A 15,440-nucleotide genomic window follows, 5' to 3' on the forward strand; every position below is an offset into this window, starting at 1 on the left:
CCCTCCTCTGAACAAATCTTTCTAAGAAAACCCCATTAGGGTCGCCATAAGTCGGAAACACAACAACAACAACAACCAGTGTGCATGTTTACTTGGATAAAAGTCCCACCGACTGGAACATCGTTCCAGGAACATCAGTATAAGACTGTTGTCTTGGGGTCCTCCAGATGGTATTTGTTGCTGTAGTTTCTTTACAGTAGCAAAACAAGGGGCCAAAACACACTGCAGAACCAATTCACTTTGAGATCGCTTTAACTGCCTTGGCTCAATACTAGGGAATTCTGGGAATTGTAATTTTGTGGGACATTTAGCCTTCTCTGTCAGAGAGCTCTGGTGCCACAACAAACTACAAATCCTAGGGTTTCCTAGCACTGAGCCAAGGCAGTTAAAGCGGTCTCAAACTGGATTATTTCTGCAGTGTCTTTTCTTGTTCCTTTCTTGACACCTACAACATTTCTTTCCTACTCTTGAATGGGTTTCTTTTTAATTCCATGACACATTAGAACAAAAAGGTTTCTTTCCCATTTATTGAAGATGCAGAGAGAAAAAAAATTGCCCTTCAGACTACCTCCGCAAACCACACTTCAACCTTAAAAAAATGTTTGGACGATTCCTAGCGCAGATCCCATAAATTACTGTATTACAAATACCTCCAAAATACAGTGGAATGTGTGGATGCAGATGTAACAACAACCAGCAAAACTCAAGGAGATGACCCAAGGATCATGAGAACTCACACATCTTTAGACCAATGTGTAATTGCCTGTAGTTACAGTAATGTAAATCCTCAATGAGTTGTGGGGACTATGCTGCCCTCCATGTGTCATTGAAATGCAAGTCCCACCACACTTAGTCTAACCAGCAGTCAAGAATGCTAGGAGCTGCAGTCCTAAACATTTGTTGTTGTTAACTGCCACCAGGTTAATTTCGACTATTGGAGACCCCATAAAGCAGAGACCTCCAAGTCACCCTATCACCAAACTCAGGTCTTGCAGATGGTGGTCATGGCTTCCTTGATTGAGTCTATGAATCTGGAATGTGGTCTTCCTCTTTTCCTACTGCCTTCTATCTAACCAAACATTATTCTTTTTCTTGTGAGTCATGTCTTCTCATGATATGTCCGAAATACAACAGTTTATTTGGTCATCTTGGGTTTAAGGGAAAAGTAAGCCTTGATTTTCTCTAGGACCCATTAATTTTTCTTTTGACCATAGAATCATAGAGCTGGAAGAGACCCCAAGGGCCATCCAGTCCAACCCCATTCTGCCATGCAGGAACTCTCATTCAAAGCATCCCTGACAGATGGCCATCCAGCCTCTGTTTAAAGACCTCCAAGGAAGGAGACTCCACTACACTCCGAGGGAGTTTGTTCCACTGTCAAACAGCACTGACTGTCAGGAAGTTCTTCCTAATGTTGAGGTGGAATCTCTTTTCCTGGAGCTTGCATTCATTGCTCTGGGCCCTTGTCTCGGTTTTTATAGAAGTCTTCTTAGAACCATATTTCAAATGAATTGATTTTCTTCCTGTCAGCTTTATTCACTGTCCAGCTTTAACAACCATGCATAGAAACTGGAAATACAATGGCATGGACAGCCCTAACTTTAGTATTCAATGATATATCTTTACACTTCTGGATCTTATTGAGTTCCTTCATAGCTGCCCTTCCAAATCCTAGGGCTCATCTACATGGACCAGATAAAGTAGTCTCATCCAATCCTCATAGCAATGTTTGCCCAATTTGAGTGTGTACCATCTTCACCAAAGCTGCCCTATCCTTCTTTTACCAGTCTAGGGTTTCCTTAGAACTCTTTTCCAGTCTGAGAGGCTGCTGCAGTTGGCTTTTGCTTCTCTCCCCAACACCCCACTGAGTTAATAACATGTCGATTATTTTTCCACATTAAACCCAGTTTGCAGCAATTGAAATAATGGGGAACATGAGCAGAGGAGAGGGAGCACTTTAAGAGCGGCTGGAAAAATGGAGCAACAGAGGATCAATCATGTCCAGAGAAGGGTGACCAAAATGGTGAAAGGTCTGGAAATCATGCCCAATGAGGGGAGATTTAGGGAGCTGGGTATGTTTAGCCAGGAGAAGAGGAGGTTAAAAGGTGATATGATACCACTGTTTAAATATTTGAAGAGGGTGTAATACTGAGGATGGAGCAAGCTTGTTTTCTGCTGCTCCAGAGATTTGGACACAGAGCAATGGATGCAAACTACAGGAAAAGAGATTCCACCTCAACGTTAGGAAGAACTTCCTGATTGTAAGACCTGTTTGATAGCGGAAAACACTCCCTCAGAAAGTGGTGGAGTCTCCTTCTGTGAAGGTTTTTAAACAGAGGCTGGATGACCATCGATTGGGGTGCTTTGATTCTGTGTTCCTGCATGGCAGGGGGTTGGACTGGATAGCCCTTGTGGTCTCTTCCAGCTCTAGGATTCTGTGATTCTAATCAGGCCTGTCATTCCCTGTCAAACTGGAACTGTTTGAGCATATGCCAGCAAAAATCTGGAGGGACACATTATTCCCACCTTGCATACTTCCCTACACATAGATGTAAATCTTACTGAACACAATAAAACTAGCATCAAAGTAGAGACACATGGTGCATGGGGTGGTGACACATGGTGCATGGGGTGGCACTGCCAGGAGTGGCAGCAATGGCCAAAAGGGTGCATTGGAGCCTTCCCTTTGCTGCAAGAGGAATCCACCTCCACAGCAAGCCATGAGGAACACAGCAGGAGAGCCTAACCGAATATCACTCCTCTTCTGGGGTGGTTCACAGTGTGGATTTTATTACCCACACCTCCAAATAACACCACTGAGAATAGTTTTTCTCTTGTCATTTGTATGCATTTCATTCCACACCACTCTGCAAAATGCTCAATTTTTCTGTTCCACAAACCCTTCAGGCTACAGCTAATCCAACCTGTATTTCATAGACTTCAAGATAGTCAGAAATATTACACTAGTAATGATTTGGAATAACAAGCAGTTTTTGGATATTCAAACTTTTTCATAAAGAGAATTCTACCGTAACTGAAAACTCTAGTAGCAGCTGGATTCTTGGTCCAAACAAAGTAATAAATCTCTCCTCCATAATACAACATTTTTGTTTGCTCCAGGTGGACTCTTTTCCCCAAAACAATCATAAAACCCCTCCCTGTCTCCCTCCCTCCCTCTCTCTTATTTTTAGATGCTGCTTTCCAGTAATGGAAAAAGTCAATGATAATCTCCTGATTTATCTTTGTAAAAATAGTTGTAAATCGTATATTGTGCTTCATGTTCAAAACCCACATTTTTACAATGCATCCATTCATCCGATCGCAAAACTCTGATCCTTCCTCCTTCAGTTTTCCCTGGGGTCTCTCTTTCTATCTTCTTTTCAGATTCAACTCGAGGTCAACGAATTCTTAGAAATTCAGCATCCATTGCAATAGAAATGGACAAATTGACCTGTTGATGAAATGGGAAACTGTCAGAAGAAATAGAATCAGAATGGAAGCTAATTATGGAACACAGTAAAAACAAATGGAGAAATTAAACTACACAACAAAGGATATCAAAAGCAGAAAGATTCGATAACAAAGTCAAGAGAATAAATAATCACATAGTATCCTGAAGTGACAAACAGCAATCTGACACTGAAGCAGAAGTGGACAAAGATAAAGGATTAAGTCACACAAACTGGAGAGACACAAGGAAGATCAATTAAAATAATGGATTAATGTCATGAGATCAGTACGTATATAGCAATGAATTAAATTAGAAATGTTAGCAAATGCATAAAGGTTTTGGTAATTGGTATTCCTGTCACTAGTCCCAGCTTCTGCCAACCTAACAGTTTGAAAGCATGCAAATGCAAGTAAATAAATAGGTACCACTTTGGTGGGAAGGTAACAGCCTTTGGTGCGGTCATGCTGGACACATGACCACCAGAGCAGTCTTCAGACAACACTGGCTTCTTGACTTAGAAATGGGGATGAGCACTGCCCCCTACATTTGGTTACGACTAGCCATTCTTGTCAAGGACTACCTTTACCTTTATTATTGTAATAACATAGTGTTTCGTTTTGATACAAATAATTGAATAAATAAATTATGGGCATGATACTTTCTACAGCACATTTTGTGGCAAAATTCAAAATATTGTAAAGCATTTGACCCCTGTGGGGGACTTGGGGTCACTAAAAAAAGCCCCAGGGGTGTATGCTGCCCACAGGGAAACTATGGAGTTTATTACACAAAGGAGATTGGGAGTTTATCCCATGAATATCCCAGAAAAAAATGCGTATTTACAGTACGTGAAATGATTTCACACAAAATCACACAAAACCCGTCATTCAAGTGATCACAAAGAAGCATTAGCATGCATCTTCTTTAGAGATTTCAGCAACAATGCATTTCTGATATCACTTTATTTGCGCAATTGCATGTGATAATCATTTGTGCAATTTCTCGCCATTTTCGCTTTATTTGTGGGATGCTTTATTTGTGGGATGCTTTAAATGCTCTTTAATGCTGAAATTAGCCCCAGTCTACTCCTGTTCTAGATAGTTTTTAAAGTTTGGTCATGATGCTAAACAGTACTCCAAAAGCTATCTGCCTAGTGGCAGAGGCCCAACTCAGTGCAAATGGTCTTACTTACAGCTTCACAACAGCTCAGTGAGGTACATGAGATTGATAGAGTCCAATGAGCTTCACGGTAGGCTTTGGAAAGGATTTGACTGAAAGCCTCGCCGGTGTCTTAGTCCAAGAAACTAGATGGTATAACACACTGTACAAGCTAGCATTATGTATTTTACCTGACTGCACAGAATACAGAAATGAGCACTGTTAACAAGATGCATGTAGTTCAAATGCATTTAGATATTGCAAGCCATATGTCATGAGTCTGTTCCCTTTTTTGTTTTGTTTGTTGGCTTTCCTGCATTCATATTTCATAACTAATGTTTTCTACCAGTCCCAATTACTCTTCTGGATAATGCAAAGAACAGAAGCTAAATTGTTTGATAGATATGTGTCAGTAACGTAGCTGTAGATCAGTGCCAGAGCTTTCACTGGTGAAAGGAAGAAACTTATAAAGGAAATTAAAAAATCCTGACATAAAACACGCCACAGCTCATTTTCATTTTAAGATACTGAACTACAAAAAGAGTTCCAAGGGAAAAAGAAATACAGTTCCTTTTTGCTGCATTCTTCAATTATGGAGCCTACTACTCAGCTGCAACAGTCTGATACCATTCTGAATGCCATGGCTCCAGTTGAAGGAATTCTGGGATATGCAGTTTGGTAAACTATATCTCTCCTAGAGCGCTCTAATAGACTGTGGTAACAAAGGGCCCGAACAGACAGGCCAAAATAAAGCTGTTTTGGGTTTGGAGGTACACTGTTTAAATGATACATGCACCCTAAGAGGCTGGAAGATGCTGCAAAGCCATGCTCCAGTCCTAAGGACCGGAGTGCAGTTTTGGAGCAGCTTCTGGCCTCTTAAGATGTGTGTGTCATTTAAACAGCGTATCTCCAAAGTGACCCAAACCAGTTTTATTTTGGCCTGTCTGTTTGGGGCCAAAGTTACTTCAAATTATCTTGAAAGGAAGGATTCAGAATTAAATCAGGGTGCCTTATGAACTTTAAGTAGACAAGAACTCTCCAGCAGAAAATTATAGTACCTCACCAAACTAGAAATCCTAGGACTTCATGGGATGGCTCCACATCCATTTAGGTGGGATTGACTGATCTCGTTGTATCATGTACAATTTGTGTGTAAACTACAAATTTAATTGGTATTATTGTAACAATGAGATTTGATCCTCCATCTCCAGGAGAACCCAAGACAGAACTTGGAAACGTTGCTTTTTGGACTATAATTCCCAGAATCTCTCAGCAAGCATAGTCACTGGCTGGCATGTTGAGAAGCTATAGTCCAAAAAAGTAACTCGTCCCAGCTCTGCTGTCAGAATGGCAGCTTGCAGGAAAAACTGTAACCCCACTGAAGAAATAATCCAGTTTGTATGTTATTCCTCTTTAATAACGTTTGTCCTCTTGACCATGCTCCGGTGTTACCTGGCCACACATGCCCCAAATTTCAGGCAAGACTCTCTACCCCCATTAGCTGGCAAACTTACTTCCTACCTTTGAGAATTGCACTTGCAATAATCAACAATTAACAGATTCTAGACTAGTGGGAACATTGATATCTTAGTTAATTCACAGTCTAAGGCTTCCCTGAGCTGTAGTCTATGATAATTAAACAATATATCCTATCGCGAGGTGTGTGCTGCTGATTAATAAATTGCTTGCTCTCCAGGTACGAGGAGTACAGCGAGAATCGATAGCTTTGCCTAAAAGCTCCAGCCCTAGAAATGGTGTAATAAAATGTAAATGAAATGTCCTGGGATTTGGTGGTTTTAATTAAAGGGAATGATTAATTGATCATTCAAATCGTATTGATCTACTGCTTTTTTTTAATTCCCAGCAATTTAATTTGTCAAATATAAACATGGATAATTAATGATTTGTATGCCTGGTGTTAAAAAATGGAACCAAAAAGTGCCAAAGAGAGCCTGGTAGCATAGAGAAGGAGGTACATAGGGCACGCGGGCCACTGGTTTTATGAGACAGCATAAAGATAAAGATACTTGCTGTATCACTGATATTCTTTTGCGTATTTCACTTTTATTGTTGCATGTGTTATGAACTCAAATATAGACCTGAAACAAAGAGAACCTGGCATTTATATTGTAACTAATAAAATGCCCACATATATGATGGGTGGTGTGTACAAGGAGGAAAGCATTCCCTAAAGCAGTATTCTTCAGAGCTGTATCCACTCTGCACAGTTATAGTAGTCCAATGCTACTTTAAGTATCATGGCTTCATCCTATGGAATCTTGGGATTTATAGTTTGTTGAGATACTCAGAATTCTCTAGTGCTCACCAAAGAATTCCAGATTGACTTAAACCACAGAACAATTCCAGAAATACCTTTTCCCTTTCTGCATGCCTGCACCATCCTGCTCCATAACTGAACAGCAATTAAATAAATAGATACATTCATATGTAACCAACAAAATACTAAGTACAAAAGACGGCAAAACAAGCATCTTCATATGTGAGAATACATTTTCAGTCTTGAAAATGAAGAAGAAGAAGAAATCAGATATATTGGGAAGGTGAAGCAACATCAACAACCTTTTTCTTCAGGACCATGAAGGGCTTGAAACAATTTCTGCAACTGGATCATTTATATCCCACCCCTGTCATCGAACACCAAATCCTTGAATCCTTTAGGATGGAGCCATTGCTCTTCAGACATATCAAAATGTTAATAACTGTTATTGAAAAGTGTTATAAATAGACAGTTCCTTATTTGAAGGACTTTCCAGAACCAGAAGAGAAGGGTCTTGAAGCCCATCTGGACAGCCAACTGAGCAGGACACAAGATGTCTAGTTACTGCCTTCTCCGCTTTGGTGAGATGATTTGTATTTCTGTTTAAACTATGGATGTTAAATTTAAATTATTGCCCTTGTACATATAAATTAGCATATAAACATTTTATGCAGACCTTTTTTGTCCTCTTTTTTTAAAGTGATGTCTTTCTTCCCACCTTTCTCCCTCTTCTAGAACTGCATAAAAACACAATACATTTTTAAAGAAAAACTCTCTTAATACAAAAAGTTAAAATACAATTAAACTAACTTTTATTTAAAAAAAAAAAACAAGTGAAAAACCCAAGTTAAAACTACATTTAAAAAGACATTTAAAGCAGAACAAAATAAAACACTACACCCCACTTGCCGTTAAAAACTGTATCTTTTGTCACCTAATGCCCCTTAATGAAAAATGTCTTCACTTGCCGGCAGAAAAAGAGGAGAGAAAGGGACAATTGGATTTCCCATAGAAGGGAGTCCCACAGCCTGGGAGCAGCCACAGAGAAGGCCCTCTCCCAAGCCTTCACCATCCACACCTGCAAAAATTGTAGAGCTGAGAGAAAGCCCTCTCCTGCAGATCTTAAAGCATGCACTGCTTTATATAAGGCTGGATCCGGACTGCAGAAATGTTACAGTCTGACACCACTTTAACTGCCATGGCTCCATGCTATGTAATTCTGGGAATTATAGTTTGGTGAGCTACTGCATTTAGCCTTCCCTGACAGAGAGTTCTGCTGCCTCAACAAACTACAATCCCCAGAATTCCATAGCATGGAGCCATGGCAGTTAAAGTGACATCAAACTGGATTATTTCTGCAGTGCGGATCCAACCTCGGTCTTATACAAATTAAGACCATATTGAACAAGTCTGGTGTTACCAGAGAGTACTGTTATTTTTGTTAAAGGGGAGAGAGTGTGTGTACACACACACACACACACGCTTATAAACTGACAAAATGAGATAAAGCTGAATTCCTGACAGGAAGCCAACAGGGAGAAAAAAGCACGCCTCAATGAAATTCTCTGCAAATTGGAACTAGAGTCTCCTATCTGTATCCCAGTCTGGCGATCTAAGTTCAAAAATCATTATTGTGCTTTTTAATGGAGTGTTTGCATTCAAAAAGTTCAAGCTGTTTCAAGTGACTATCACCAAGCACAAGTTAAAAGGTAATTTGCATGAATACAAACAACATAAAAGGATATCAAAGCCACAGTGTTATGAATTAGTTGTGGTTTGTTGTGATAATTTCTTTGGCATAAGAACACGTCCTTTGTATCATCTCTCAGTTGTTGCATCTGTCAAGTTCTATATTTTCATTCATATATATATATATTTATATATATAGTGAGGGATGAGTTGGGGATTGGAAAGGTTAATTGTACCAAGCAATGAAAGGATGCTTTGGGGTTTTTTTTTTATAAAAAAGGACTACACTTTTTGAAGCTACTTGTAATGGTTTATTATACTTACAAAGACTCTGTATCCTGATTTTTATGAGTATTTAAACTAAACAACCGGGAACAGATGAGATATCAGTAGAACTGCTTCTGTCTACAAAGACAGAGTCTACCCTAGTTCTAACTAAAATCTGTCAGCAAATATGGAAAACAAAACAGTGGTTCACAGACTGGAAATGCTCAATATACATTCCTATCCCCCCAAAAAGGACACCAGGGATTGCAGTAACCACACAGCCATCACATTAATTCTCATGCAAGAAAAGTGATGCTTAAAATTTTATGACAAAATTGTTGCCATATATAGAATGAGAAATGCCAGATCTCCAAGAGGAGTTCAGGAAAGGAAGAGGCACTAGGGATCATATTGCAAACATAATTTGTATCACGAAGCACACCTAAGAATTTCAAAAGAAAATCTGCCTATGCTTTATAGATTATAGCAAACCTTTGATTGTATGAGTTGTTCTTAAAGAAATGGGTGTGCCACAACATTTGATTGTCCTGATCTTGTTCTTAAGACAAGATGTAGCTGATAGGACAGAATACGGAGAAATGGAATGCCAACCTATTGGCAAGGGAGTCAGGCAAGGCTACATTTCGCCCACATCCTAGTTCTTTAACTTCTATGCTGAACAAATCATACATAAAGCAAGATAAGACTTGAAGGAGGCATGAAAACTGGAGGATGAAACACCCATAGCGCACATATGGATGGGATACTGCCATTACTACGCTGCTGCGCTGTGCTAAGGTTAGGGACCGTTCGGTTGGTGCACGGTCCCTAACGCTAAAATCAGCGCCTGATAGTCTCTGCCCCTACAATCTAAATGTAAATCACAACACATAAGGAATAAGAGATGGGGAGGGAGGAGGAAACAATAACAAATTCTGGTGCTTTTAATGAACCAACTGGATGAAAATGCTTCAGGCAGCAAAATGGAAAACCTCTCCTCTTCATGTTAATTAACCTTTTGCCTGAAGCAACTGTCACCACAAGTGGTGCATCCCATAATACTTCCAGGGAATTGGAGGAAAAATACCTAGCCCATGAGTGATCTTCAGCTTAAATCAGAATTGCTGTAATAATATATATTTTTTTCTTATTCTAAAAATTTCCTCCTGCAAACATTATGATTCCTAGGAGCCTGTTAATAGTGGTCCATGGCGTGTGCTGCTCCCTGAACCATTGGTTACTATACTCTGGTGTGATGGAGTCTCCCTCCTTGGAAGTCTTTAAACAGAGGCTGGATGGCCACCTGTTGGGTACGCTTTGATTGTGAGTTCCTGCATGGCAGGGGGTTGGATTGGATGGCGCTTGTGGTCTCTTCCAACTCTATGATTCTATGATATTTATTGAGCAACTTGTGAAATAGTAGGTGGTGGCAGCACTGCAGAGCCCAGCAGAGAAGGACTATGAGTGATTAAGAGTGAGAGTGTATGGCTCTGACAGTACTTGTCTCTGGAGCAGCAGAAAACAAGCTTGCTCCATCCTCAATACAACATCCCTTTAAATATGTAAGTATGGTTGTCATGTAACACCTTAACCTTCTCTTGCCCAGCCTAAACCTACCCAGCTTCCTAAGCCACTCCTCATCGGGCATGATTTCCAGACCTTTCACCATTTTGGTCACCCTCCTCCAGAACATGGTTGGTGGTGTCCATGTCAATATAATGGTAAATCTGCTCTGGCTTTTTAGACCAAACTTTAAAGGAGATAACCAAGGGGCCAAATTCTCTCTGAAAATAATTTCAGCACCTTGGATAGCTCTTTTAAACTCAGAGTGGATTATCTGTTCCCACTGACACCAAATGTCTCTGAGCTCTTCCACATCTGTGGAGGTAGGTGGCATTGCCAATGCCCTACTGCAGCCTCTGTCTTGAAGAATGCAGTTGAGATGACTGACGCTCTGGAGAAGAGGGAGAGCAATCAAAGGAATCACTATATAGGTGTTTTTGAAGAGTAAGTTACTTGAGTGTGAGTTAAAATGAGAGGAAAGTGGAACCATTAAAATGGTAAAACTATCACAGACCCAGGCTATAGATCTTACCAAGCCCTCCCAAGAATGGCCAAAGAGACAAAAAGAGTTGGAGATAACAATGAGATACACCGAAGGACCTCATCATATCTTCTTCTTTTTTTATCTGAAAAGCAAAAATGAGAACACTAACAAAAGCTGTCCAACCAAGCAAAAGCCAGAGGCGAGATAATAATTGCCTCCAGCAGCTTCAAAGATTGCTCAGCCAGGCAAACACCAAAGGCTAAACAAAGTTGCCCGGAGCAGCATCAAAGATGACTGTAAGAATGTCAATTGAAAAAGGAAAGGGGAGGGAACGTGATTTAAAAAAGAGAGAGTTAAAAAAAAATACTGAAAAATTCAAGTGCAGACTCTAAATTTAAAGTCTATATCAAAGTTTTTTTGAAGGCTTTTGAATGTTCCATGATTTATGTGGTATCTGTTTGTTTTGAAGAAAGTGCCTTTATTTCTGGAAGATCAAAGACTATATAGACTAGTCACTTCACTTGAACAGTCTCACAGTCAAGAGTTTGGATTGAACTAGTTACATATAACTATCTCTGTGTGTCAACCTATGGTGCACCCCATGAATTTTGTAGGGTTTTCATAGGCAGGGAATACTCAGAGGTGACTTGACATTGTCTTCCTCTGTAATATCACCTACTAGACCTGGTTTCCCTTAGGTAAGTCTCCATCCAAGTACTAACCATGCCTACCCTGCTTAGCTATATGGCAATAGTTATGGTTCAGTAGCACTACCATTGTAAATTAATTGGGGAATTACTTCACCACTGTAATTTCAGTTACTTTTGTGGTTACATGTGGCCTCACACAGTGGTGAAGCAATTGTGGGCGAGTAATCATTTGCTAGTACTTACTATGGGCTACACCCCTTCCAAAAATGTGAATTAGTCTCATTTGTTCAGTGTTGGAAGCAACTAGAAATTCACTTCCAGCTTTGGAGGGAAAAAAACCTAAAGACACTATCGCAAGTAGAAGTAGGGGTCCATGAGTCCTCTAAAGCAGAGTCAATACTCAACTCATATTTTACAAAATGGAGGGGAGGATCCAAAGTATGGAAATAGCCTTGAGGCCACATTAAGACCTTCAAGCTGTATGACTTCCACTCCTGATTTGTGGTGAGTTGGATTGCTCCTCATGGTGCTCCCTTGTATACATTTGTGGCTGTTGAGGAGATGGCATAAGGTGTACCTACACTGTAGAAATAATGCAGTGTGATGACACCACTTTGACTGCCATGGCCCCATCCTAAAGAATCCTGGTATTTGTTGTAGTTTTGTGAGGTGCAGTACTCTTTGATAGAGAACGATTAAGACCTTGTAAAGCTACAAATCATAGTATTATATAGGATGGAGCGACTGCACTCAAAATGGTGTCAAACTGCATTATTTCTCTTTGGTATATGCACCCAAGTGGACAAGATGAGAGTGTGTTTTCTTGGTTTCTGGCATTCAGATGTTTATTGCTTTTTTAAAAGTTTAATTTTAATGTAAGTTTAATACACAGGAAAAGAAGAAAGTGAAAAGTGGGAAAACATGCATACCTAATACATATATAAAGCTAAACCTGAACTAAACTACTCTAAATTTAAATAATACTATAGACCACTATAAATACACCAATCTATTACAAGAAACACTACCTAACTAAATACAGTCTAACTAAAACACAAAAGAATTCTTCCCTGCTCAGACTGTATTGAGCAAGGAAACCAAATAAGTAAAATATATTATTCTAGCATTACAGATCCTACTTAATTCAATTAAGTGTAATTACTTTTAATTATAACCACAAAAATTGCATTGTTAGATGTCTTATTGCTCAGAAAATCTATCAATGGTTTCCAATCCTTCAAAAAAAAAAATCTTCAGTTGATTTATCTTTTAAAATCCATGTCAGTTTGGCAACTTGAGCAAAGTCCACAACCTTCATAACCCGTTCTTCTGTCGCTGGTACTGCAATCCATTTCCAGGTTTATACAAACACTATTCTTCCCACTGTTATGATATATGAAAGAAACAGTCAACATTTCTTGTGCAATTCCTTTATAGTGCCCAACAAAAACATTTCTGGTAACACTATCAAATCTACCTTTATTGCTTTCATTAACATATAAATCTTAAACCAATAGCCTTTCACCTTCTTGCCAGTTCACCACATTGCACTGGCAACCCCAATATTGATTTGAAAACTTCTTTAGACATTTCTGACAACTGATTTGGAGTTAAACACCACCTATACATCATCTTATCTACGCTTTCTTTCAGATTACTGAACAAAGGAGAATTTATATCTGTAGTCTCATATATCAATTTGTACACTATGGCCCAAATTTTCAGCCCGCCTTATCATGCATTCTCTCACAGATTCAACTTCTGTTTCCCATTTCAAAATATATTTATATACTTCTTAAATTATTTGCTCGCCATCTTTATACAATTCAAAATAGAAATCTTTTTCTCCAGCCTCTTTAACTTAGTTGTTGTTAGTTGCCCTCGAGTCTTGCTTTTCATGCGTAAATTTTTCCTTAAGTTGTAAATAAGAAAACCAATTAACATCTGCACCCTACTTTAAAACCATCTCTTGTGACTTAAACTCCCAATTATCTTGTTGCAGATACAGAAGATCTTTATAATATAAAAAATTCTGCTTTTTAACCCATTCTTTAAAGAAAGATTCCTGCGACGAGGAAACTAATAAAATATTAGGAACAAATCAACACACGCACGCACATTAAATTTACATGAGTGCCTTTCCTATACAATGTTTTTTAAATCTAGTGTATGCCCAGATTTTGTAATACCAAAGATATCAATGCTAGTCAAATCTTAAATCATGATCTTCAAGATGCAAGAACCACAACTATTTTAGTTACTTTTGAGGAACTGAAAAGTAAAGAGCCATCTTTAAAAACTGCAGCTTTCAGGGCAACTAACTACTAAAGGGAATGGACCAGAACAAAAGTTACTTCCCAAGCAATGGTGCAATGATTCTACTCTGAGCCTTATTCCATAGTTAGCTTCAGCACTATAGATAGTGCACTTAAAATTTGAAATAAATCCCACAATCAATCCATTGCAATACTGATATAGCATCTACTAGCTGCCTCTGTTGATCACTCGTTCTGCACTTTTTCATTTTTCATTTTTATATTTTAGAAAAATACTGAATTTTCCCACTGTTTATAAAGCAGCACCATCACCTACAACCTTATAAGCAAGAAAGCCCCAGCTTTCCTTTACAACCTTAAATAATAAATGCAATTAAACCAAGTGTACTGGTAACTGCCTCAAGACCTGAAGAGGCAATTAAAAATAAATCAACCACCTCGAACAAAAATAACAACAATTTTCAGGAGCTGTTGTCTCCACAGCTTGACACAGAGGCAATATATTGAAGCAAAATTAATGCAATAAACACTTATCTTCATTAGAAAAAAAAAAGGGCTAGGAAATATTTTCATAGGTCATAAAAGTGAAAGAAAATAGAAACAAGAATGGGTGAGGGGATGTAAATGGAGGGGGGAAATACAGATAGAAAACTCTGTCACTTCTACCTTTTCCTACATTGTTGTATTATGCCTTCAAGACATTTCTGGCTTATGGCAACCCTAAAGTGAACCTATCATGGGGTTTTCTTGGCAAGTTTCTTTTGAGAGGGTTTGCCATTGCCATCTTCTGAGGCTGAGAGGGGTTTCATGGCCAAGGTAGGAATTGAACCCTGGTCTCTAGAGTGGCAGTCCAACACCTAAACCACTATACCATGCTGTCTCTCTAACTTGTCACTGGAGTTTATCGCACAGGCCCTGGAAATGGCCGCGTTACAGGATTCCATTTCCATGTTTCCAAATGGGAAGATCACTAAGTATTGGGTGCCAGTTGTTCTGGGACTGTTGAACTGAAGATGAAGAGGCTCCCAATGTAAGTGCATTATAAAGTTTGAGCAACCAGATCCCATGTTCATTGTCAGGACATCAACCTGTGGAGTGTTGGGATTTTTAGTTTGGTGAAGCAAGTATAACTTTTTGCTAAAAAGTTCTAGCACTGTACAGAGGTGTGCGCTATAGCTTCCTATTGGAAAATTTCATGTACCTTACCAAACTGCAAGTCCCAGAATTCAAAAGTTGGATCCATAGCAGTTAAAGGGGGAGCAGGATGCTCCATCACTCTCTGTTTCAGCCATCACCAAACCAGCACCCCCCAGATACACAGGGATAAAACTACCCTCAGACTCCAGTATCATAACCATTAGCTATGTTGCCTAGGATGATGTGAATTACTGGAAAATACATCTAGAGAGGGGCAGGTTGGCTCAAGCTAATCTGTTTTGAAGATCATTCCCTTAACAAGTGAAATATACTAATATAAAGTCAAGATGGAAATGATGCAGCCTTCTGCATGTTTGTGGGCCGCAGCTCCCAGGAAACCTAGCAAGCACAGATAATGGTGAAGGATGCTGGGAACTGTAGTTCAACAACATCTGGAGGGCCACATGATTTCCACTCCTTTTCTAAA

The sequence above is a fragment of the Sceloporus occidentalis genome, unplaced genomic scaffold (assembly GCF_023333645.1).
Source record: "Sceloporus occidentalis isolate IW3139 unplaced genomic scaffold, rSceOcc1.0.p SCAF_10, whole genome shotgun sequence".
Lineage (NCBI taxonomy): Eukaryota > Metazoa > Chordata > Lepidosauria > Squamata > Phrynosomatidae > Sceloporus > Sceloporus occidentalis.